This window comes from Triticum aestivum, chromosome 3A, assembly GCF_018294505.1.
Source record: "Triticum aestivum cultivar Chinese Spring chromosome 3A, IWGSC CS RefSeq v2.1, whole genome shotgun sequence".
Lineage (NCBI taxonomy): Eukaryota > Viridiplantae > Streptophyta > Magnoliopsida > Poales > Poaceae > Triticum > Triticum aestivum.
This window is the reverse complement of record NC_057800.1, coordinates 303,803,245-303,826,093: the sequence shown is the minus strand read 5'-3', so window position 1 is coordinate 303,826,093 and position 22,849 is coordinate 303,803,245. Positions and strand designations below refer to the sequence as shown.

Below are 22,849 nucleotides of genomic sequence, written 5' to 3'. Positions count from 1 at the left end.
TGTAATGCATGGATAATTTTGCTACATTAATCCCATGCTAATGACGCCATGTCACCGCGATTCCTATTGTTAACCTCGCGATGATTCTATCACTTTCGGATTCAAAATTTGTAATTAAGTCAAATGGCAAAGTAAATAAAAGCAAAGAAGCAAACAAACAAAAAAGACACAAAAGGGGAGAGGCCCTCGCCCCTCACTTGGCCGGCCCAGCAGGCTGCCAGGCCGCTAGGCCGGCCCAACCACGCCTTCTACTAACCCCCTCGGGTGCCCGAAACCCTAGCGTCACCCCCACTCCCCCCGCGCGATCCCCTCGATCCCCCACTCTCTCTCTCTCTCGCATGTCCCCCACCTCCCTCGCTCGATCTAGGTGCTCGCCTGCGCCCAGGGGTCTGACCCCGCACCTCTATCCGCTCCCGCTCGAGCCCACCGATGGCCGCGCCCGCCTCCTTCGCCCCTGTGCTGCCTCCGTCGGTCGTCGCTCGCCGGCCAACTCCCGCTGTGGCCGGTCGTGGCCATGGCCTTGGCAGCCCTGCTGGGCGAGCACCCGCCCAGGGCTCCGCCCAAACCCATGCGCCCGTTAAGGCCCCAGGGGCCTATGACAATGGAGCCCCATGCCCCTGTTTACAAAAAAATAATTAGTTTAATAATTAATTAACTTAATTAATCATGTTAATTGTCCTAATTAACTTTTTAACTAATTAAAATTGTTAATTAGTTGTTAGTCTATGACAGAATGGCCCCACACGTCAGGGTTGAATTTGGTCAACTCTGTTGACCGCTAACGTCATGATGATGTCATGCTGATGCAATAACCCCATTTCAGATTTAATAATAATTACAGGAATTCAATAAAACTTCTAAAAATAATATAAAATAAATTGTAGCTCGAATTTGGATACGCCCTCCATTCGTCTGCCACACGCCCCTAGCATAGCGAACCTGCAACCTTCCCCATCTAGTTCGTCTGTCCAGAAATGACAAACTCCGGGAAAACTTTCCCCGATGTTTTCCCCCTTCGCCAGTATTGCCTAGTACCGCGTTAGGGCACACCTAGCACCGCTTAATTTCATATCGTGCACCTGTGTTGCATTTGTGTGCTTTATATTTACTATTTCTTCCCCCTCTTCTCTCCGATAGACCCCGAGACTATTGCTGATGCCATTGTGATCGACTACGTCACCGACGACCCCTCCTTCTCGTCTGAGCAACTAGGCAAGCCCCCCCTTTGATCATCCCGATATCGCCCATTCCATTCTCTCATGCTTGCATTAGATTTTTCTACTGTAATTGATTGCTCCTATTCTGATGCATAGCCTGCTTTTGTACCTACTGCTATACCTTACCTTCTTATCCTAAACTGCTTAGTATAGGTTGGTTAGTGATCCACGTCACCCCGACCTTGTCCTTGTTTCCCCTGCTTTATCATCGACGACTCGATCAACGTGATCGATGACGAAACCCGACACCTCACATCACATCACGTCCCTTTTGTTGCTTGACTCTACAGAGCTACTATTGAGTGCCGAGGGTGATACCTCATAACGCACTCTTGATGACAACTCTATTTTGTAGCCATTCGTTTATGGTCATCGAGGGTGATTCCTCCTTGACCACTCCCGATACAACTCTGTTGTGCAACCCCTCAAGTGTGAACCTGGATGGTGGTTCCTTTTACGTTCACCTTGATGATTACATCAAGTGGAATTCACCGAGGGTGATTCCTCGGGTTCTCCCCTTGATGTTTGGACACACAGTTACCTTGACTTTACTTGATACCTTTGTGAAAGTCGGGCCGGCCCGGAGAGCACCCGCAAGATAATTATGTGGCACGGCAGGGCATTCTGGGCCCTTGTTGTAAGTCCACGAGATGGGGCGATGGGGTCACATTGATCGTGAGTCTCTGCTCGTCTCCACAAGCTAATAATACACTATGGTTTGGGTATTTGTTCTGAGTTGGCCTTTGGCCTTTACGCACTAACCAGCACGCAAGAATTGTTATTGGCCTCGATGACGTAGTGTTAGACGTCCAGTTCAGCATTGTGGCACGGTTGGGACGGCATCATCCATGTAGAGGTGGAGCCTGGACCCGCCCTGCACGCAACGACCTGGAGTGCAACGGGCGATGGGCCCAGACCCCAAAGTGCTTAGGATGTAGACCGGCGGGGACCTCTCTACTGAGCCTAGGTAGGGCTACGACGTGTTGATCTTCCGAGGCCGGGCATTGACCCTGAAATTAGTGTCCGACCAGAGTAATCAAGCGTGTTATAAAACGCGGTGCACCCCTGCAGGGAAGATTATCTATTAATAGTCGTGTCCACGGTAACGAACGTTCAGACTTATATCCTGATCTAATACAACTAGAAATGGATACTTGAGATATGTGGCCCGGGATTGCTTTCTCGCAGGGAGTCGAGGAAGGATCTCTGGGCATTAATGCTACAACATGCTTGTTAATTAAACTTCTATTCTTTACTCTTCTGCATGCTGCAAGATGCTTGGAGCTGCTTGAAGATGCTAGTCTACGATAGGCTAGGCCTTCCCCTCTATTCTTGCATTCTGCAGTTCAGTCCACATATACAACCCTTCCATTTGATACCAATGCATACTTAGTATAGATCTGATGCTTGCTAGTACTTTGGATGAGTACTAACGGTTGCTTTGCTACCCCCTTTTCCCCTTTGTTCCTTCTTTCCGGTTGTTGCAACCAGATGGTGGGTCCTTGGAGCCAGATGCCACCGCCAACGGATACTACTTCGTGGAGGCCGTCGACGACCAGGAGTAGTTAGGAGGTCCCAGGCATGAGGCCTTGCCTCTTCGATCGTGTTGCTTTTGTGTTAGCCTTCTTAAGGCATCATTGTTTAACTTATGTCTGTACTCAGATATTGTTGCTTCCACTAACGCTTGTGTATCGTGCTTGTATTCGAGCCCTAGAGAACACTGGCTTGTAATATGAAGCTTGTATTATTTTATTTGTGTCTAGAGTTGTGTTGTGATATCTTCCCGTGAGTCCATGATCTTGATTGTGCACAATTGCGTGTATGATTAGTTTACGGTCGAATAGTGGGCATCACATCAGCCCTACCAACATAAGAACAAAGGTGGCCAAGGATCTTTCCACCCACCCAACCCGGGCTATCAGAACAAGTTTCGGACTCAAGCCCCAAGGTCAAGTGCTCCTTATCATCATCCGCTCTCAGAGGTGACTTGCAACAAGTGTCAGCAGAAAGGTCACTATGCAAACAAGTGCTTCAACCAAAGGCACCTTCCGCCTCCTCCTCCTGTGAGATCTTCAAGCAATGAAGTGGTCAAGCATAATCCCAAGTCTGCAAGGGTGAACATGATAAATTCACCTCAAGCAGAGGATTCTTCTCAAGTGATCATGGGTAATCTTCGAGTTAATGATATTCCTGCAAAAGTCTTATTTGATTCTGGTGCATCGCATTCTTTCATGTCATATCCATTTGCATTGGAGCACAATGTTGACACAGAGATCTTGTCCAAAGTTGTGCAAGTTGTTTCTTCGGGAAAGCTTATGACTTCTAGTTTGGTTGCTCCTGATGTCTCTGTCCAGTTGGGTAACTATAAATTTCTGGCTTCTCCAATTGTTCTTGGCGACTCGGATATTGATCTAATTCTCGGCATGGACTGGCTTTCTAAGCACAAGGCTCAACTTGATTGTGCTACGAGGGAGATTCAATTGACACACTCTTCTGAGGATATGATCATCTATGCCGCTCGTGACGAGACCACTCGACTGTTTTCTCTCAATGAGAAGGGCGAGTTAGATGCAATTTCTTAGATTCCAGTCGTTTGTGAGTACCAAGACGTCTTTCCAGAAGAGCTTCCGGGAATGCCTCCTCACTGGCTAGTTGAATTCGTTATTGATCTTGAGCCTGGTACTGAACCCGTTTGCAAGCGTCCATACAAGCTGGGACCAAAGGAGCTAAAGGAATTGAAGAAATAGCTCGATGAACAAGAGCATCTGGTTTTGATAAGACCAAGTTCATCTCCGTGGGGTTGTGGTGTTCTTTTTGTCTAGAAGAAGGATGTCACGGACCGACTTTGTGTCAATTACTGTCCATTGAACAAGAAGACAATAAAGAACAAGTATCCACTTCCCCGATGAGCTACTCGAGCAACTTAAAGGTGCAAAAGTATACTCCAAGCTTGACCTCCATATGGGTTATCATCAGATTCGCATTCGTGAACAAGATATCCCCAAGAAAGCATTCAGAACAAGCTTTGGTTCTTATCAATATACTATCATGTCTTTCGGCCTTATCAATGCTCCTCCAACATTCTCTCACATGATGAATTTCATCTTCAACCCTTACACAAATGAACTTGTCCTGGTGTATCTCGATGATATCTTGGTCTTCTCCAAGAATAAGAAGGATCATGCCAAACATTTGCGATTGGTGCTCGACAAGCTCAGAGACTATCAATTCTATGCGAAGTTTTCCAAATGTGAGTTTTGGCTTGATGAACTTCTTTACCTTGGTCATATCATCTCCACCAAGGGCATTGCTGTTAATCCGGAGATGGTTTCTGCAATTGTGAACTAGGAGCCTCCTCAGAATGTCAAGGAGCTCCACAGTTTTTCTTGGACTTGCGAGCTATTGCCGAAGATTCGTTGGGAATTTCTCTAAGATTGCAAAGCCTCTTTCCAACCTCCTTCAGAAGCATGTCAAGTATGTCTGGACTCCTGAGTGTGACTTTGCTTTCAACACTCTAAAAGAGAAGCTTGTCTTCTCTCCTGTCTGAACTCCTCTTGATGAATCCAAGCCATTCGAAGTTTTCTGTGATGCCTCTTTGCAAGGTCTCCGCGCTGTGTTAATGCAAGAGAAGAAAGTTGTGGCCTATACCTCTCGTCAGTTGAAGCCCAATGAAAGGAACTACCCCACTCACGGTCTCGAATTGGCGACAGTTGTCCATGCATTAATAACATGGAGACATTTATTGTTGGGAAGGCAAGTGGAAATTTTCACCGATCACAACAGCCTCAAGTATATCTTCACTCAACCCAACCTCAACCTCAAGCAAACTCATTGGGTCTAAATGATTCAATAGTACAATCCAAGTATTGAATATACTCGAGGCAAGGCCAATGTTATTGAAGATGCGTTGAGCAGAAAGGCTTACTGCAACAGCTTAATCCTCAAGCCGTTCCAACCGGATCTCTGTGAAGCTTTCCGCAAGCTCAATCTCCAAGTTGTTCCTCAAGATTTTCTTGCCAACCTTCAAGTCACTCCTACTTTGAAAGACCAAATTCGTGAGGCACAACTCCTTGATACCATGGTGAAGAAGGTGAAACACGATATTGCCAAGGGCTTATCCAAATACAAGTGCTATCGCATTGATGACAAAGACACTTTATTCTTTGAGGACCGGATTGTGGTTCCTAAAGATGATCTAAGGAAGGTCATAATGAACAAAGCGCACAATTCTCCTCTATCCATTCATACAGGAAGTTCGAAGATGTACCATGACCTCAAGCAGTCATATTGGTGGACTCGAATGAAGCGAGAGATTGCTCAATTCATGAATGAATGTGATGTCTGTCGAAGGGTGAAAGTAGAACACCAATGACCAGCTGGTCTCCTCCAACCTCTTACCATTCCAGAACGGACGTTTGATCATATCGAGATGGACTTTGTCACTGGATTTCCAATGTCCAAGCGTGGGAATGATGCTATCTTCGTTGTCATTGAGAAGCTTACGAATGTGGCTCATTTCCTTCCAATCAAAGAATCTATCGCAGCAGCTCAGTTGGCAGAGCTATACACCTCCAAAATTGTCTCCTTGCACGGTATTCCGCAATTGATCTCTTCAGATTGCGGAAGCATTTTCAATTCTATGTTCTGGCACTCCTTCCAGAAGGCCATGGGCACCAACATTCGCTTCAGCACAGCTTTCCATCCTCAAACAAGTGGCCAAGTCGAGCGAGTTAATCAAATCCTCGAAGACATGCTCAGGGCTTGTGTCATCTCTTTCCGTATGAAGTTAGAAGATTTTCTCCCTTATGCCGAGTTCTCCTACAACAACACCTTCCATGCAAGTTCGGACAAGGCCCCATTTCAAATTGAGAGAAGTGCATATTACACCCCTCAACTCCAGCCCTAGTCTAATATACACCCCCCAACTCCAATACCATCTACTTTACACCCCCCAACTCTCAAAACCAAGCTGAATTCAACCCTCCCCTCCCCGTTGACCGGTTTTAACCTAGTTGACCGGTTCTGACATGTTGACTGGGTGAACAGTAACAAAAAAATCAAAAAATATTTTTTTTCCAATGAGTGAACAGTATATTCAAAAAGAAATTGGAAATAAAATTCAACAAACAGTTTCGATTTTTTACCTGGTGAATAGTAAATTCCAAAAATACTTTTTTCCAAAAAAACCGAATTATTTTTGCGTGGACGATTTTTCAGCGTGTGATGTCTGTGACAATTTTCAGCTTGTTTGGACATTTCAGTGGTCTCTCAACAAAAAAATATATCAACCCGAACTGTTAACTGTTTCATGCAAATATAATTCAGAAAAAAATTCCCTTATTTTTTTTCCTGAAATTTACTGTTCACCCGGACAAAAAATCAACATTTTAAAAAATCAAAATTATATTTAGTTATTTATTTAGAACTTTTAAAATTTTACTGTTCAGCCGGTGAAAAAACGTAATTTTTAAGAAAATATATTTCTTTTCAATTTACTGTTCACCCAGTCAACATGTCAAAACCGGTCACCGGGGAGGGAAGGGTTGAATTCCGCCTGGTTTTGAGAGTTGGGGGTGTAAACTAGATGCTATTGGAGTTGGGGGTTGTATATTAGACTAGGGCTAGAGTTGAGGGGTGTAATATGCACTTCTCTCTTTCAAATTCTATATGTCAGAAAGTGTCGTACTCCTCTCAATTGGTCAGAGACTGGTGAACGCCAACTCCTTGGCAATGACTTGATCACAGAAGCTGAAGGTATATGTAAAGTCATCCATGAAAATCTCAAAGCCACGCAGTCGCGCCAGAAGAGTTACTATGATAACAAGCACCGTGACTTAGCTTTCGAGATCGGAGACCATGTTACCTCCATAGCTCTCCAATGAAAGGCACTCGACGCTTCGGTATCAAAGGGAAGCTTGCCCTAGATACATGGGTCCTTTCAAGATCATTGGCAAAAGAGACAACCTCGCCTATCAACTCGAGCTTCCGTCCAACTTCACAAACGTGCATGATGTGTTTTACGTGTCACAGCTTCACAAGTGATTCAAGACGCCTGAGCGCACTATCAACTTCGAAGAGATTGATCTCCAAAAAGATTTGTCTTATCATGATCATCACGTGACCATTCTTGAAGAAACCGAGCGCAAGACTCGCAACAATTCAATCAAATTCCTGAAAGTTAAGTGGTCGCACCATTCCGGGCGAAAAGCCACCTGGGAGCGCGAGGATCACCTCCGTTCTGAATATCCGGACTTCTTTCAGTCCTAGATCTCGGGACGAGATCCTCTTGTAGTGGTGGAGTGTTGTAACACCCCGGATGTAACGTTCCATATTTGTAACTCCAACTCTTGCCATTTCCGGCTATGCGATATGATATATCCTTCGTGGTTGGGTTTTTATCTTTGTTTTGCATTTTGTTCATGTCATGCATCTCATCTCATGTCATCATGTGCATCTCATTTGCATTCATGTTCGTCTCATGCATCCGGTCATTTTCCCCGTTGTCCGTTTCGCAATTCGGCACTCCCACATGCACCCATTGCACCGCTCAAACCTCGTTTCGTGAGCGGGAGAAAATGTTCTCGGAATGGGTTTCGTTCCATTTGGAGGTCGTTTGATACCCCAACGGTTAACCGGGTAACCGTAAAAGCCCCTCTCTTCTCGCAGCCCAAAGCCCCTCCAAAACAACCCACTAACCCATCTAAACCCCCTCCATGCTTTCCGTCGTTGGATCACGATCGTGTGGGCGAAAACTGCACTTCGTTTGGACTCTCCCAGCTCCCCCTACCTATAAATATGCATCCTCCTTCCAAATTTTCGTCCAAAACCCTAGCCATCACCACCACCTCGCCACCGGACGCGTCCGCCCGCGCCGGACACGTCTGCGCCAGCCACCGCTGCCACCCACAGGCCGCCACGTGGCCTCCACCGTGTCCTCGCCGCCGCCGACCCGCTCGGCCCGCGCCGCCCCCGCGCGCCTCACCGCCTTCGACCTTCACCACCGCCCGCACCAGCATCGCCCCCGCGTCGGTGGCCGTTACTCCTGGCGGGATCTAAACTGGCCCTATAGATCAATACTAGTCTTTTCTACGTACTTTGTCCTCACTCGTGCGCACCCGGGAGCAACTTCCCGGTCGGTCACCCATCCTGAAACTATTCCAAGCTGCGCATGCTTAACTTTGGAGTTTTGTCCGAATGGTCTCCCGGAAAAGAAGGAATTCCTTATTGATATGAGTAGTCTATCATCCCTAATAAGCCAGGCTATCACATACACCCTCACTCAGAGGAACTGACGTCCTCGTCGGGCCACAAGAACGTTCCCTCTTGGAACATACGTCTATGCATCCAGTCCGACACATATGCCATGTCGTGTGCCACGACGGGTCACAAACATCATGCACAACATGACCGTGCACCTGTCCGCAAACATCCGTGTAACCACGTGGGTCGGCTCTAATACCAACTTGTAACGCCCCGGACACACCCGCCGGTGGCCGTTACTCCTGGCGGGATCTAGACTGGCCCCACAGATCAATACTAGTATTTTCTGCCTATGTTGTCCTCACTCGTGCGCACCCGGGAGCAACTTCCCGGTCGGCCACCCATCCTGAAACTACTCCAAGCTAAGCACAGTTAACTTTGGAGTTCTGTTCGAATGGGCTCCCGGAAAAGAAGAAATTCCTTATTGATATGAGTAGTCTATCATCCCTAATAAGCCAGCCTATCACAGCCGGCCACCGCGCGCCTCGCCGCCTTCGACCTTCACCGCCGCCTACCCCCTTCGCCGGCGCCGCCACACGACCCCGCCACGCCCGCGCCGCCCGGTGTGCCCGATGCCGCGCCGCCTCCTCCACCACCCTTCACCGCCGGCGCCGCCCGGATCCGGTGCCCTCATGACTCCGGCGAGCTCCCCCAAGCTCTGGCCGCCGTTCCCCATCCAAGTTCCGGTGAGATCCGGCGATCCTCGAAGTCTGTGCCCGAAACCCTAGATCTACAGGTTGACCCCTCGTTTTCTTCTAAGTCCCGAAATCTGCAACATTGTGATGCCCTATTCATCATGTTATATCTCCATGCTCATAGCTCCGAATCATGCATATGATATATCAAAATGTTTGTCTCATGATTCTCTTCATGTTAGTGTCATTTACATGCATTTATTGTCCATATTGATGCCCTAATCCTCTTTGCAAAAGTGCTATATGATGTTGTCTGCTGGATTTCAACATAACTTGATGATTTCTCATTTTCGTTGCAAATTGTGTGTGCATTCTGTGAGCATGATGTCTACATGTTTTATGAGCTCCATCATGCCATCTTTACGGGGGTGCAAGTCTTGTATTTTTGTGAGCTATGTGGTGACTAGCACAATCATGCCATCTTATTTCCTATTACATTTTGATGCCTTGTAAACTTGTTGCTACCACAAGATCCATGCACATTTTGAGACAGTACAGTAAGCATGTTTTGAAAATGTGGTATTACTCTATGCAGTAATGCCTCTGGTTGTAATTATGGAGTAACATAGCATGTCATTCCCATTCCTTACTTTTGCTAAATATTATTTCTAGCAGACTGTTGACATAAGATTCAACTTTGTTATGTGTTTTGCTAGTGATGCATGTACCCTATGAACTTTCTCTTTCCATGCTTAGCTTCATGAATATTTCCACTTACTGTTGGTTAACTTGTGACGCCATGAAATCCTTTGTGGTGAGTGGTTTGAGCTTGTAAAGTTTCTATCATGAATCTGATTCTACCATGCTCTCTTTTTCTTCTAAGTCTGAAACTGTTCATATAACTTGCCATGTTTGCATGGGTGCTACCATATTTTCCGTGCATCTTTGGGTAAAGTTAAGTAAGGTAGTTTTGTTCTATGCCTTTAGTACTAGCATGCCATGCCTTCGTTTGCCATGATAGTTTCATGTAGAATCTTGTTTGTTAGCTCTAAACTTTGCTTCCTGATGCTGTTTTGACATGCTTAGTATTTTCTCAAAGTCTGTGAATCTGTTATCATTTGCATTTTTTCCATGCTAGTTTGAGATTGTTTTAATGAGTTCTAGCAGGAGCTTAGTGTTCATGATTTGTAGAGCCTCATCTGTACTTTATGGTCATGTGCTTTGTTGCAATGTTGGAGTGCTGTAGCATAGTTTCTTTTTGCATTCTAAGTGTTATGATGCTATTAATCGCAAATTTGCGTCATTCTTGTTTTGCTTGTCATTTGCAAACCGTGCATCCGTTTCCGGTGATCCTCATATCGATTTCGACCGAAATCACCCCATCTTTCCAACGGCACACTTGGTTTGCTAAGTTAATGCCTTGATCATCCTTTCCCTTCCGGAGTACCCATATGCATTGCACATCATACCTTGCATTTTATGCCATGTCTTGCATCATGTTTCTTGTGCATTGCACCGTGATTGATTGTTGTTCCGTTGCTTGTGTTCTTGCTTTGGGTAGAGCTAGGAGACGAGTTCGTGAATGAGGAACCTGTTGAGTACGCTAGCGAGCAGCAAGCTTTCGACAACTCTGAGAACTTTGCAGGCAAGATGACCATTACCCTCGATATCACTTCTATCTTTGCTTGCTAGTTGTTCGTTCTATCGCTATGTCGCGCTACCTACCATTTGTTTATCATGCCTCCCATATTGCCATGTCAAGCCTCTAACCCTCCTTCCTAGCAAACTGTTATTTGGCTAAGTTACCGCTTTTGCTCAGCCCCTCATATAGCGTTGCTAGTTGCAGGTGCCTTGCAGGTTGTTCCATGTCGGAACATGGATATGTTGGGATATCACATTATCTCTTATTTAATTAATGCATCTATATACTTGGCAAAGGGTGTAAGGCTTGGCCTTTTGCTCGGTATTTTGTTCCACTCTTGCCGCCTTAGTTTTCATCATACCGGTGTTATGTTCCTTAATTTTGCGTTCCTTACGCGGTTGGGGTTATGGGACCCCCTTGATAGTTCGCTTTGAATAAACTCCTCCAGAAGTTGATGCTACCGAACTCAAGTGGGAGTTCGATGAGGACCTTGGTCGTTACTATGTTTCGTTTCCTGATGATCAGTAGTGGAGCCCAGTTGGGACGATCGGGGATCTAGCATTTGGGGTTATCTTCTTTTCATTTGGATTTGACCATAGTCGGTCTATGTGTGTGTTTTGGATGATGTATGAATTATTTATGTACTGTGTGACGTGGCGATTGTAAGCCAACTCTCTTTATCCCTTTCTTGTTCATCACATGGGATTGTGTGAAGATGACCCTTCTTGCAACAAAACCACAATGTATATATGCCTCTAAGTCGTGCCTCGACACGTGGGAGATATAACTACATCGTGGGCGTTACAGGGTTGCTCTCTTCTTATCACTCTCTCACCCTCTCTGGATCTAAACAAGACGGCGGTGTCCATTCTCTTTGTCTCTGTCTCTCTTCTCTTCGGTTGTCATAGATACGGCCAGATCCCTTCTGCTGGTGGTTGCCGGTGATGAGGGAGGAAGCTGACGCGCACCATCTTCTCTGACCTGGCGCCGGTGTGGGAGGTCCTCCACACCCTTGCTCCCCACCGTCGTGTTGTAAGATCCCGCCGCCTGCCTCGCCACATCCCGCCGACTGGAGGTATAACATCTTTTAGAACTGACATTGTTCTAATGGCCCAGCTCCCTACGCTATTGCATCCTACATGTGGATATTCTTCTAGTATTACAAAGATCCCCATGTAGCTAGCTCCATCGGCTTGTCGAACACTCAAATACCAACTAAATTTTACTGTTAGAGGAAAAAAGGTACTGCAGATACTGGCTAATGAACCGATCTCTTGGTTTCTAAGAGAAATAAAGATGCTGGCCTGACTGGTCTCTTGGTAGAAAAAGGACAGAAAGTGGGGGTGTTGGGTCGACAATGCAACCGAGAATGAGCACGTCTAGATTTCCTATGGTCACATAGGAAAGGTCACTGGCGAGAACAAAAAATGCACAAATCCAGACATGTTGTGCGTGTTTGCCGCACTCGGCAACACCTCTGCCTCACCACTTTATGCCTCAGTGGATGTAAAACATGCTTGTGCCTCCCTTGTCCCTATGCCCTTACTATATTTTGTTAATCTAACATCACAGGTAAAATGCAACAATGCCATTGTTAATGTGATGTCGCTGTTAAGTAATGTTGCTGTCAATCTATTGACATTAATAAACTGAATCAAAGCCACCGCCATTTTATGAAATGCTTCTGTCTTGCTTTATTTCTCATAAAGAGTGTTTTGGGCTATTACAATAAAATCTGACACCGGTAACATAGTTGCATCTCCGTGGAACTGCACAAAATTTAATTGCGCAATGGTTGACACGAGGATGTGTACCCTTTGTTAGAACGATCGTTCATGTTAACCGTGCATGTACATACTGATCAAGTGCTACTCTCAATCTGTCATCAAAGAGTAATAATGCAATTGTTATGCATGTTAATGTAAGCCTCCATTGATCTAGTGCTAGTGTTGAGCTGGATGTGATGGCACTTCTTTGTTAATGGCACTTTTTCATACTGTCAGTGTAATGCCATTGATAACATATGAGATGTTGCTGTTGTGCATAAAAATGACACTGCTTAAATAACTCTATTACATATTTGTGCAAATAGGATTTTCTATCTCCATATGGTGTCTATTTGTGCAAACGAAAGCACAAACCTCAATTTTAGTGGAACCTGTTGTCAGCTGACCTCACGGTGCTCCAGGTATTCCTACATTCATAACTAGGTAGAATGACCAACGCAAGATGAAAAAAGCTTATTCATAAGTTGACTTTCTGATGGCAGTGTGGAACGAGCATGTCTTGTGTGGAGGAGCAAACAAGCACTACAACCGCGCTGTCAATGCAAGATAAAAGAGACCGAGTCATTCATGGCCTATCTAGTGAGTAAGGGTCGTGCAAACAACGGTGCATTATTTTAGTGGAACTATACAAAAAATATATTGGGGCTAGTCAGAAAAATTTTCTACAGCCACACGAAAGGAATTGCGCTCATCGATTGCATAGAATTTCCTCTGTGCCATCATAGGAGATCCCAAGGTGGAAATCAACTAACCACCTATAAAATTATGCATAATCTTCCTCACGTGGGTCAATATCCCATTCGTCCAAATGATCATGTTTTGTCATGCCGAGCTATTGATATGTGCTACTATTTTGCGACACCGTTTAAGTACAGTGCTTTTCTATCTTTTCGCATTCAGGACAATGAAGATGATTTCAATGGAACTGCACAAAATTGTCTGATGTTGAGTGATCTCTATTGCCTCCTATGTTTGGTGCAATGTGTCAGTGTAAATTGCAAGATGAGCCATCAAGCTAGCTATAAAGTTGCAATGTGCACGCAACATTGAGCAGAAAGAAGCATGCCCAGAAAATTAATGCATGCGTAGGGAGGCCCTTTGCTTAGAGAAGCATCTATCATTTTTTTCATTTATTTCTACACCTTCTCACAGCTTTATGTTCATTATAGTCTTGTAATAACCCACAAGTATAGGGGATCAATTGTACCCTTTCTCGATAAGGAAGATTGTCAAACCCAATGAGGAGCTAAAGGTAGAACAAATATTCCCTCAAGTTATATCGACCACCGATACAACTTTACGTACGCTTAAAGTTCACCTAGAACAAATATGAAACTTGAAATACTTTGTAGGTGTAAAGAGATAGGTTTGCAAGATAATAAAGAGCATGTAAATTAAAGACAAGGGCTGCTTAGATAAAGAAACAACTATGTTAGTTTTAGTAGAGAGCCTTTTTATCACGCAAAAGTTATTTGTCCCTAGGCAATCGATAACTAGATCGATGATCATTATTGTAATTTTATGTGAGGGAGAGGCATAAGCTAACATACTTTGTCTACTTGGATCATATGCACTTATGATTGGAACTCTAGAAAGCATCCGTAACTACTAAAGATCATTAAGGTAAATGTAACAGCCTGGTTTTTGGCCCTTTTCTTTTTCTTTTTGATTTATTTGATTTTTGTTCTGTTCTTCTTTTTGAAGTGGTTCTGTGGCCTTGCCACCTGGGAAATCATACTCATTCCCCCTCCCAAGTGGCTCATCATTCTCAAAACCTTGCCAAGATTATGTCACTTCACTCCTTGAGCAAACCCTAAAATCTGTTTCTAGGAAATATTCCTTTTTCTATTAAAGGAATAAGCCTATCTGCCATAGGTTGTGAAGCAAACTGCATTTTTGCCCATCCAAAAATCCCCAAATAATTCTTATAACTTGTTTGGGTCATATCTTCCTCAAATATGGCAAAATATTTCATTGGCCATATTTGTCATCTTGCTCAATAAATTCATTTCCTATTCTGTCCTAAATGGCACATTGTGAAGCAAGTGTTATTTATCTTTGCCCATTTGCCCCCAAACTTTTTGGGCATGATATATCATCCAAATAATTGTCCTGTGCCAAAATTCAACTTTATTTGCTTAGCCAAACTTGATTTTTCAAAGTTCATGTCTGAGGGAAGTCTTTGTGAAGGAGGTGCTAGCTAGGATTATTCAAATGAGTTGAAATTTTGCACACTCATTCATGTGCTCATATTATCCCACTCCTCCAAAATTCAGCCCCATCTATTCATCTATGTGAGCGCATGACCAAATCTTTGATTCTGTTAATATTTTCAGGTTGTGAAGCAAGTATAATTTATATTGTTTCAAAAATCCTGATAAATTACCAGATGGTTCTCCTACCCAAATAACATCTCTCCACCAAATTTGGCACCATTTCATCAAGTCAATATTTCTCTAGAACTATTGCAAGATTCTGGTCAGTGAAGATAGCTTTGAAGGAAGTATCATTTAATGAATCCAATTGGTATGAAATTTTTATAGCTTCTTACTATGACCAAATCGTAATGCCTTGTCAAATTGGAGCTCAAGTTGATGGACCAGGTGAGTGCATCATCCAAATCTCATTTCTGGACGAGATTTGGCAGTTACAAAGCAAGTATATTAAATCTTGGTCTTAATCTTCACAAAGTTACCAGGATGAAAGTCCTTCTTACCCTAAACCTCGCAGACAACTCCATTGCTCCCAATCACCTTCCTGTTGATCACCAATGCTCATCCAAATTTACTGCAGTAAGCTTCAGAGGTAAATTACCATTTAACCAGAGAACTTTTCACTGATCTACCACCACAGTTACAACCTACCCTGGATGAACTACGCACTAGACAACATGTTCAAGCCCCTCTCCCCAGCTACATGCCAGTGCACGCCGTGCCTGCGTTAATGGCATCATAGTGCACACGCTCTGTGTGTAGTGGTCGCGTCCAGTGGCCGTTTGTGTTGTGGCACCTCCTCATCTCGTCGCCTTCACGCGCATGAGCATGTCCCTTGGCTTCACCTCGTCGTCGTTGTCCCCCTGGACCCCTCTCCCCCTCCGACTGTTTCCTCACTGACGCAAGCCGCTGCGCGCCCACTAGCGAACAATGGCAGTTTGGCTCGGTGCTCGCCGTCTTCTTCTTCCCTGCGCTCCATTGGCCTCCTCTGCCCCGTGAGACTCTCTCATGTTCCTCCTCCATCGCCTAACTCCGAGCTCATGCGCGTGCACATGCGTCCATGGTGCCGGCCACGCGTCCGCGATGACGGCAGCGCAGCTCCCCCTCCCCTGGGCTATTTAAGCAGCCCCAAGGCCTCCCGATTGCCCCAAGCTCTTCGCCTCACTCTTCTACCCCTCCCTAGCCTCTCGTCCGAGCCCTGGAGCCTCTCCTCGTCTCAGATGGCCGCCATGGCCACCTCGGGTCTCCTCCTAAATTGGCTCGAAGCTGAGCCCCACTCCACTCCCTCCCTCCACCAGAGTGATACGTCTCCAAGGTATGTATAATTTTTGATTGTTCCATGCTATTATATTATCAACCTTGGATATTTTATATGCATTTAATAGTATTAATTTCAGGAGCGGTCTAATTATCTCTAGGATGGGCCACAACAAATTCATACTAATTCAAAATTGAGATATTTTTTCAGGGATAAGAATATTTGCTGCTACAATATATTGGACTGAACTCAAACAATGAGTGTTTCTTTCTTCTTTAAATACAATTGGCATTTTCATGCAACATGGATGAAACGATGAATAGATGAAATCAGCCTCTTCTAATTACAACATGAAAAAATATTAGTTATATGCTTCGTTCCCACACATGTATTCTGAAATATGAAGTGGCACAATGAATCTAGACCTAATTTATCAAAACAACTGTGCAAATGAAATTAAGGGGACTATACAAGCTTGTTGAGGAAATATATATTTGGAGATTATACACAACTACATTTGTGTATCCTTAAAATACCTAGGAGAAACAAAATTTGGAGATCATATACAACTACATATTTGCTAAAAAGCACGGACACGGTGTATCCTTAAAATACCTAGGAGAAACAAAATGTGGAGATCATATACAACTACATATTTCATATTTGTTTTCACCCTTGATGCCATAATCCACGTATTGTTTAAAATACAATACACATTGGTAAAGCTCCATGTATTATAAATATACGATATGCAAAGAACAGTAAGGAGCTGCGGATGGCACATGCTATTTTTCTCAATTTACTATATGTTAGATTTTAGTATAAAAGAGAGAATATCGAGTAATTTTCTACATGGGCTTTTTTCGCAGAATGATTTTGTTGTAATACATAATTCACCATAAATGTTTTAGGACCTTAGGGAGACACTTGTGTTGACAGATCTAGGAAACAAATATGCATATAAGAATGCTCGAATATGGTAACTTTTATGGAACGAAACAGTAATGGCTACCACATGGAAGCATGTGCAGAGATATCTAAGAATCTAAAATGAGTAACGTACCAAGGCTGTTTCATGGCTATAAAAAAAAGAAGTGAAACAAATGAACTTCAGTACGTACAGCAGTACTATTAGAGTTGACGAAGGGCTGGTGTTGCTTGCTGTTTTCTTGGCGGAGGAGGGAGATCGGGGCTGGGTAGAAGAGATGGGAAAGATGTCAGACGGAGATAATTTTTACAAGGAGAGACGAACATGTTTTTTTGTAGGCTCGGAAAGAACTCCTTACGTGGGATAGTTCGTGATGACTCTATGAGGGATTTCATCTAACGGCTCCAGAGGTGCAACTCTCAGATCGAATGGATGATTTTGTTAAGTTTTCTAGGATTAACGTGGTGTCTCGAATAGTGCCTCCAATTAGTAAATACTAGTCGTCAACCCGTGCGCCTGCACGGGCTAGCACCTTGGAAGAAAAATAAGTGCCGACGAATGTTGTAATATTCACTACATGTGCAAACTTGTAATAATTAAATTGTATTTACTTTATGTATTATGGATGTTAGTGTGAGTGTGTCATACAAATACCATAGTAATTAATACTGACCTGTGATGTTCACTGTACCAATGCCATCTTAATTAAACTGTAAACAACTAACTATAATGAGCACCCGTCAATTTTCATTTTCGTATCTAACAAACAATTACCCATGTTTTCTTTAAACAATTTACTATGTTAGATATGAATTTCTCACAACATGTTGACCAAATATAATATAACATTTTTAATCATATGAAGCTTATAGACATTGCGGGGATAAGATAGGGCGTATGTCTTTGCCATAGCCTCTAGTGCTGTTTCATAGATAATCGTCACCACCAAGTATTTTTTATCTTTTGTGAACATCTATGCTTCTGAAGCTTGCTCACACTACAACATTTTTTAAGAACGAAATGCACCTCAAACTACGATTATGTGCACAAAAATTGAGGACAAAGGATGCATCTAGACGTTGGCAGATATGCGACAGTTATGGTACTATCAGTATTGAGCATTGATATGTGTACGATGTTCTCCGTCCGATGGGCGTACACCGGCACCATTGAACCATTCATACTCAGATCCAAATCAGAGCACACCACAGGATCAATTCCGTATAGGGATCCGACAGAAAAGTGTTGTACACACAGAACTTTTCACCTTTAATGTCTACAATAGGAACATGCAATGGACAATTAGGATGATATAATTAAACACATGAATTTTCTAATAGTGACATAGAGGAATGATTTTCGTTAAAGTGCAATTGGCAAGTTACTCTTAGCAAAGATTGTATTCAACATAAACAGAGATGATTAATATTCGTAGCATGAACAGAGCATTATCTTGATGATGTAATAATTTACAGATTTTGTGCAACGACATGCCTCTGGAATTCACAGGTTTGTAATGAAATATGGAAAACATAAGATCTCAGATTGGACTTTTATTAAAAACACATAATTTAATTTGCATTGAACTTTTACGATTGCCTGGTGAAAAAACTGTTTTTTCATAGAGATTTGAGTCGATGGAAATTGCCCTCTAAAATGTTGTTCAATATAAGTAATCGTTGGAAGTATTTTATTTCAAAACAGTCCTATAGATCAAGAAATCCTTATGGTATTTTTATGGATTTATGTCCGCCATAATTCCTACATAAAAAACTCAATCAAGGGGACCATATATTTATTTGTTGGTATCTTCAGAAAAATCTAATACGACCCTGTAAGTGATCCCCAAGTACTGCATAAAGGCCCAATTATGTTAATTCAGTAAAACAGGGACCTAGTTAGGGGAATCAATCAAGATCACCCTTTGTTTTCCCTCAAAAAGATCACCCTTTCTAAATATATATTCCAAAAATGATATAGAATGGTCAGACTGAAGTTTAGTTTGTTCTCATTTCTCGGAAGCTCATACTATCTATCCCGGTCACATGGAGACTCCTTAGTAATTTTCAGGCTGAGAAATCCTATAGAACGTTTTTAGAGGTAGAAATCACATGAAACTACCTAGACAATATTCTGCTAATGAATCAATAGATCAATTATATGCTATTTTGAAGCCTGCATGTTCATACACTCTATGTTGCAATGACTTGAGGATTATTAACTGCAATATTAATATATCTACTAGAGGATAAATTGATCAATCTTTTCCTCGCGGTACAGTTGTAATAGCCCAAGCTATAAATTGCAATATGACCAACATGACTCTATTTAGAGAAACGTATACACCAAATTCCGAGAGGCCACATTAGCAGGCTGATACACACATTCTTTTTACTCAACACTGTATGAACTGATTCTCTGATATTAGTGTAGTCATAGGAAGTAAAAAAATGGCTTAGCTTGAGAGTATATATGCTGATGTGTGCATGATCTCACCGAAACTGGAAGATATAATATGTTTGCTTAATTTTAGTCCACTTACTCAGCCAATCGACCTGAATCCAAGCTCACACTTCAAACAACATTCATGTACTAATTCCATCCAGGGAGCATCAAGTACCATTAGAATAGAACAGAAAAAGGCAGAAGACAAACCTGAGGGTGAGTGGGGTGAGACGGCAATGTAGTTGCCCAAATTTGGCATCATCCTCATTGTGCATGTATCCATCAAAATCTAAGAAATCTCACGCCGCTTCTGTCCTTCCAGACCAAGATGTTGTGGCGATTGGAAAGCTTGTATACAATATTGGTGTTGATGCACGGATAGAAGAGCCATTAGGAATGCAGACGACCTGGAAAATCACGTTGGGGAAGGGATTCACAATTCATGATTGAAGCCGCAGCAGAACAGTTTACAGCCACACAGATGGGAAGATAACCCTGATTGTAATGAACACACTTATTTGTAAATTCAATTAGTGCGATGCATCCATAGAAATCATAAATCTGCTGCCAAGAAATCACTCACATACTGGATGGCTGGGTACCCACATAGCAAAATGCATTAACTTGTGATTCCAGAATTAAACAACCAACAACATGCGCCAGGGTAGGATTTTGCACACAACAAGTACTCTGAAAATAAACTGCACACATGTACAGAACAGAGAACATGAGCCAGGACACTTATCCATAGGAAAGAAGAGAAGGGGACGAGCTCACCTTGCAGTTTAGGCTTCGGGGGCGTGGTTGTCCTGGTGCCGCTCCTAGTTTGGGAGCGTCGCTCGGGCATCAATGGCGTCGGGGCTAGCTCCTCTGAGACATGGGGTCGCAGCTCCTTGAAGAAGGCGCGTCGGACGGCGGCGAAGATGGGATCCGGTGGGAAATAGATCGGGCAAACGGGGGCGGGGCGGTGGGCGGCCTGGATCCGGAGCAGCGACCGACAGGGACCGGCGCGGCCGGCCTTGATCCTTGGGGTGGCGGGTGGCGACCGGCGGGGAGGAGCAACTGGTCAGTCTCCTCCCTCACAGTGGGGCGGGAATGGACCGGCGGGATGGCCTATCCTCCAGCCATGTAGGGGAAACCGACGGCGGCGGCAACCGGTGAGGGCGGCGGCGACCGGTGAGGGTGGCGGGGAACCCTATCCAGCACGCACGGGAGTGGGCTGAGACTGATTCCGGGTGGCTGGGGTTTTTTTAGGGAGGCTGGGGGTTTTCTTTTCTTTAATTTTTCACTATTTGCTTTTTTTAGCAAGGAAAGAGATAGTCCCATCTCTTTGCCATCTGCCAGCAGATGGCAAAGAATCTTTGTCGTCTTCTGGCAGATGGCAAAGAGGTGGGGCTGGTACGCCGTTACACTATTGACGGCCACATGATTTGCCAACCTCATATTTGCCACCCACTAGTAGATGGCAAATAATTGGCTGATGGCAACCATATTCTTTGTCGTCTGTCAGTTCTTTGCCATCTGTTTTTTGTAAGCAGATGGCAAAGACGTTCTTTGCCATCAGCTGGCAGATGGCAAAGAGCTGGCTGATGGAAAATTCCCTGTTTCCAGTAGTGAAGGTGTCGGCTGGCCAGATGTGGGAGGCTATTCTCCCGCACTTGGTTCTCCCGCACTTGGTCCTCTTCTGCCACCTGAGCGTCAGGTTCTGCACCAGAGTATCTACGGACCCTAGACTACTGGCGTGGAGGACTTCCCATCGCATCACTACCAGCTGTCAGGCTACACCTACCTCCACAGTTCCTCCTGGGACTGATGTAGTCTTGCTTATTAGTATTAGATGCATTCGTCGCGAGCCTCTATGCCGCCTATGATGTCTTTAGTCTATGTATTGAACTATGTGTACCGAACTCTATGCATGATCCTTTTTGTAAGATGTGCCGACTACTATGTAGCATCTATCGTGCTCCTTTCATTATGCATGTTTCATCATGAATGATTCTTGTCTTTGCAAATTTCTCAATGTTGAACTACCCCTGTTATATATTAGCAGGATGGTTAGACCAGGTGGTCGTGGTCGCGGCGGCGGTCCCCCACCACCGCCTGAGTACATGGCTGGTATAATGCAACAGTTCGAGCTGAATCGCCAGTTCAAGGATAATATTATGGCTCAGTTTCCTCGCCCCAATATGAACCAGCAGCCAGCCCAAGTAACTCTGCAGGATTTCATATGCCTCAACCCAACTGTGTACCGTAGCTCAACTCAGCCTCTAGATGCTGATGACTGGCTTCGTGACATCACCTATGCATGAGATGGAGTCTACTGATGTAGCCCCTGCCAGCAATGTCACCTTTGCTTCCTTCTTCCTGAAAGGACCCGCAGCTCCATGGTGGGACAGCCACAGGCGTACTCTGCCGGTTGGAACAATCTTCACCTGGCCAGACTTCCAAAATGCTTTCCGGGCGCACTTCATTCCTCAGGGAGTCATGGACCGGAAGAAGCGCGAGTTCTGCAACCTCACCCAAGGCAGCAAAAACTGTGGAAGCTTATCAGTGGGACTTTCTGGACTTGTCCCGCTATGCTGAAGAAGATATTGCAATTGATGCACGTAGACAGGAGAAGTTCCATGATGGCCTTCAAGCTGACATCAAGCTCGCACTTTAGTGCATGACTTTGCTGATTTCGACACCTTGGTGAACAAGGCCATCAATGTCGAAACTGGTATGCAGGAACACCAGAGCTCTCATGGGCGCAACCATGACACGGGCTCATCTTCGGGCCCACCCTCGCAGAAGTGTGGGATATGGATTCTCAACAGCATGTACCAGCTAACTGCGCCTGCTCCAAGGCAGTCCTATGCTGCACCTCGTCTGCCTCCTCCGCCACTTAGGTAGCCAAGGCTTCCATCCACCACCCGAGCTCCTGTCCCCACTCCCAATAATGGTCTATGCTACAAGTGTGGTCAACCAGGTCACCTTGCTAGGAACTGCTATCAGAACCAGAATCAACTGGCCCTTCCAGCAGCTGGTCGTGGAAAAAACCAGCCCCGCAACAACAGTGCCAAGTCTTATGGTCGTGTTCATGCCAACCATGTTGATATGAACGAAGCTCAAGACCAGCCTGCTACTATGATGGGTACACTCCTTGTTAATTCAGTACACGCATCTATTTTATTTGATTCAGGAACAACACATTCATTCATGTCAAAAGATTTTGCATACAAGCATGACGTTAAATGTGAGGAGATGAACACTTCGGTAGTGATAAAAAACCCCGTGGGAGTATCTAAAACCTCCATGGTTGGCATCGACATCCCTGTGGAAATCAAAGGGCTGGAATTCTATGCCTCTCCCATTATCCTGAAGTCATCTAACATCGACCTCATTTTGGGGATGGATTGGTTGAAAGCGCATACTGCTTCTATAGTTTGCACCACTAAGACCGTCCATCTACTACACCCTTCTGA

General features: G+C 44.3%; 1 long non-coding RNA gene across 4 annotated transcripts; it reads right to left on the bottom strand.

Moving 5' to 3' along the window:
• Positions 1-98: 98 nt before the first annotated feature.
• LOC123061214 (uncharacterized) lies at positions 99-20,638 on the bottom strand. 4 transcript variants are annotated; one of them, XR_006428773.1, is made up of 4 exons: positions 20,163-20,638; positions 19,969-20,086; positions 17,134-19,792; positions 99-617 (listed from the first exon to the last, which is right to left on the bottom strand). It is a non-coding gene; the product is annotated as an uncharacterized lncRNA (long non-coding RNA). The 4 variants fall into 4 exon arrangements; XR_006428772.1 differs by lacking the exon at positions 99-617 and having other exon boundaries at positions 16,968-19,495; positions 19,596-19,792; positions 20,163-20,637; XR_006428771.1 differs by lacking the exon at positions 99-617 and having other exon boundaries at positions 16,968-18,216; positions 19,596-19,792; positions 20,163-20,636.
• Positions 20,639-22,849: the final 2,211 nt, after the last annotated feature.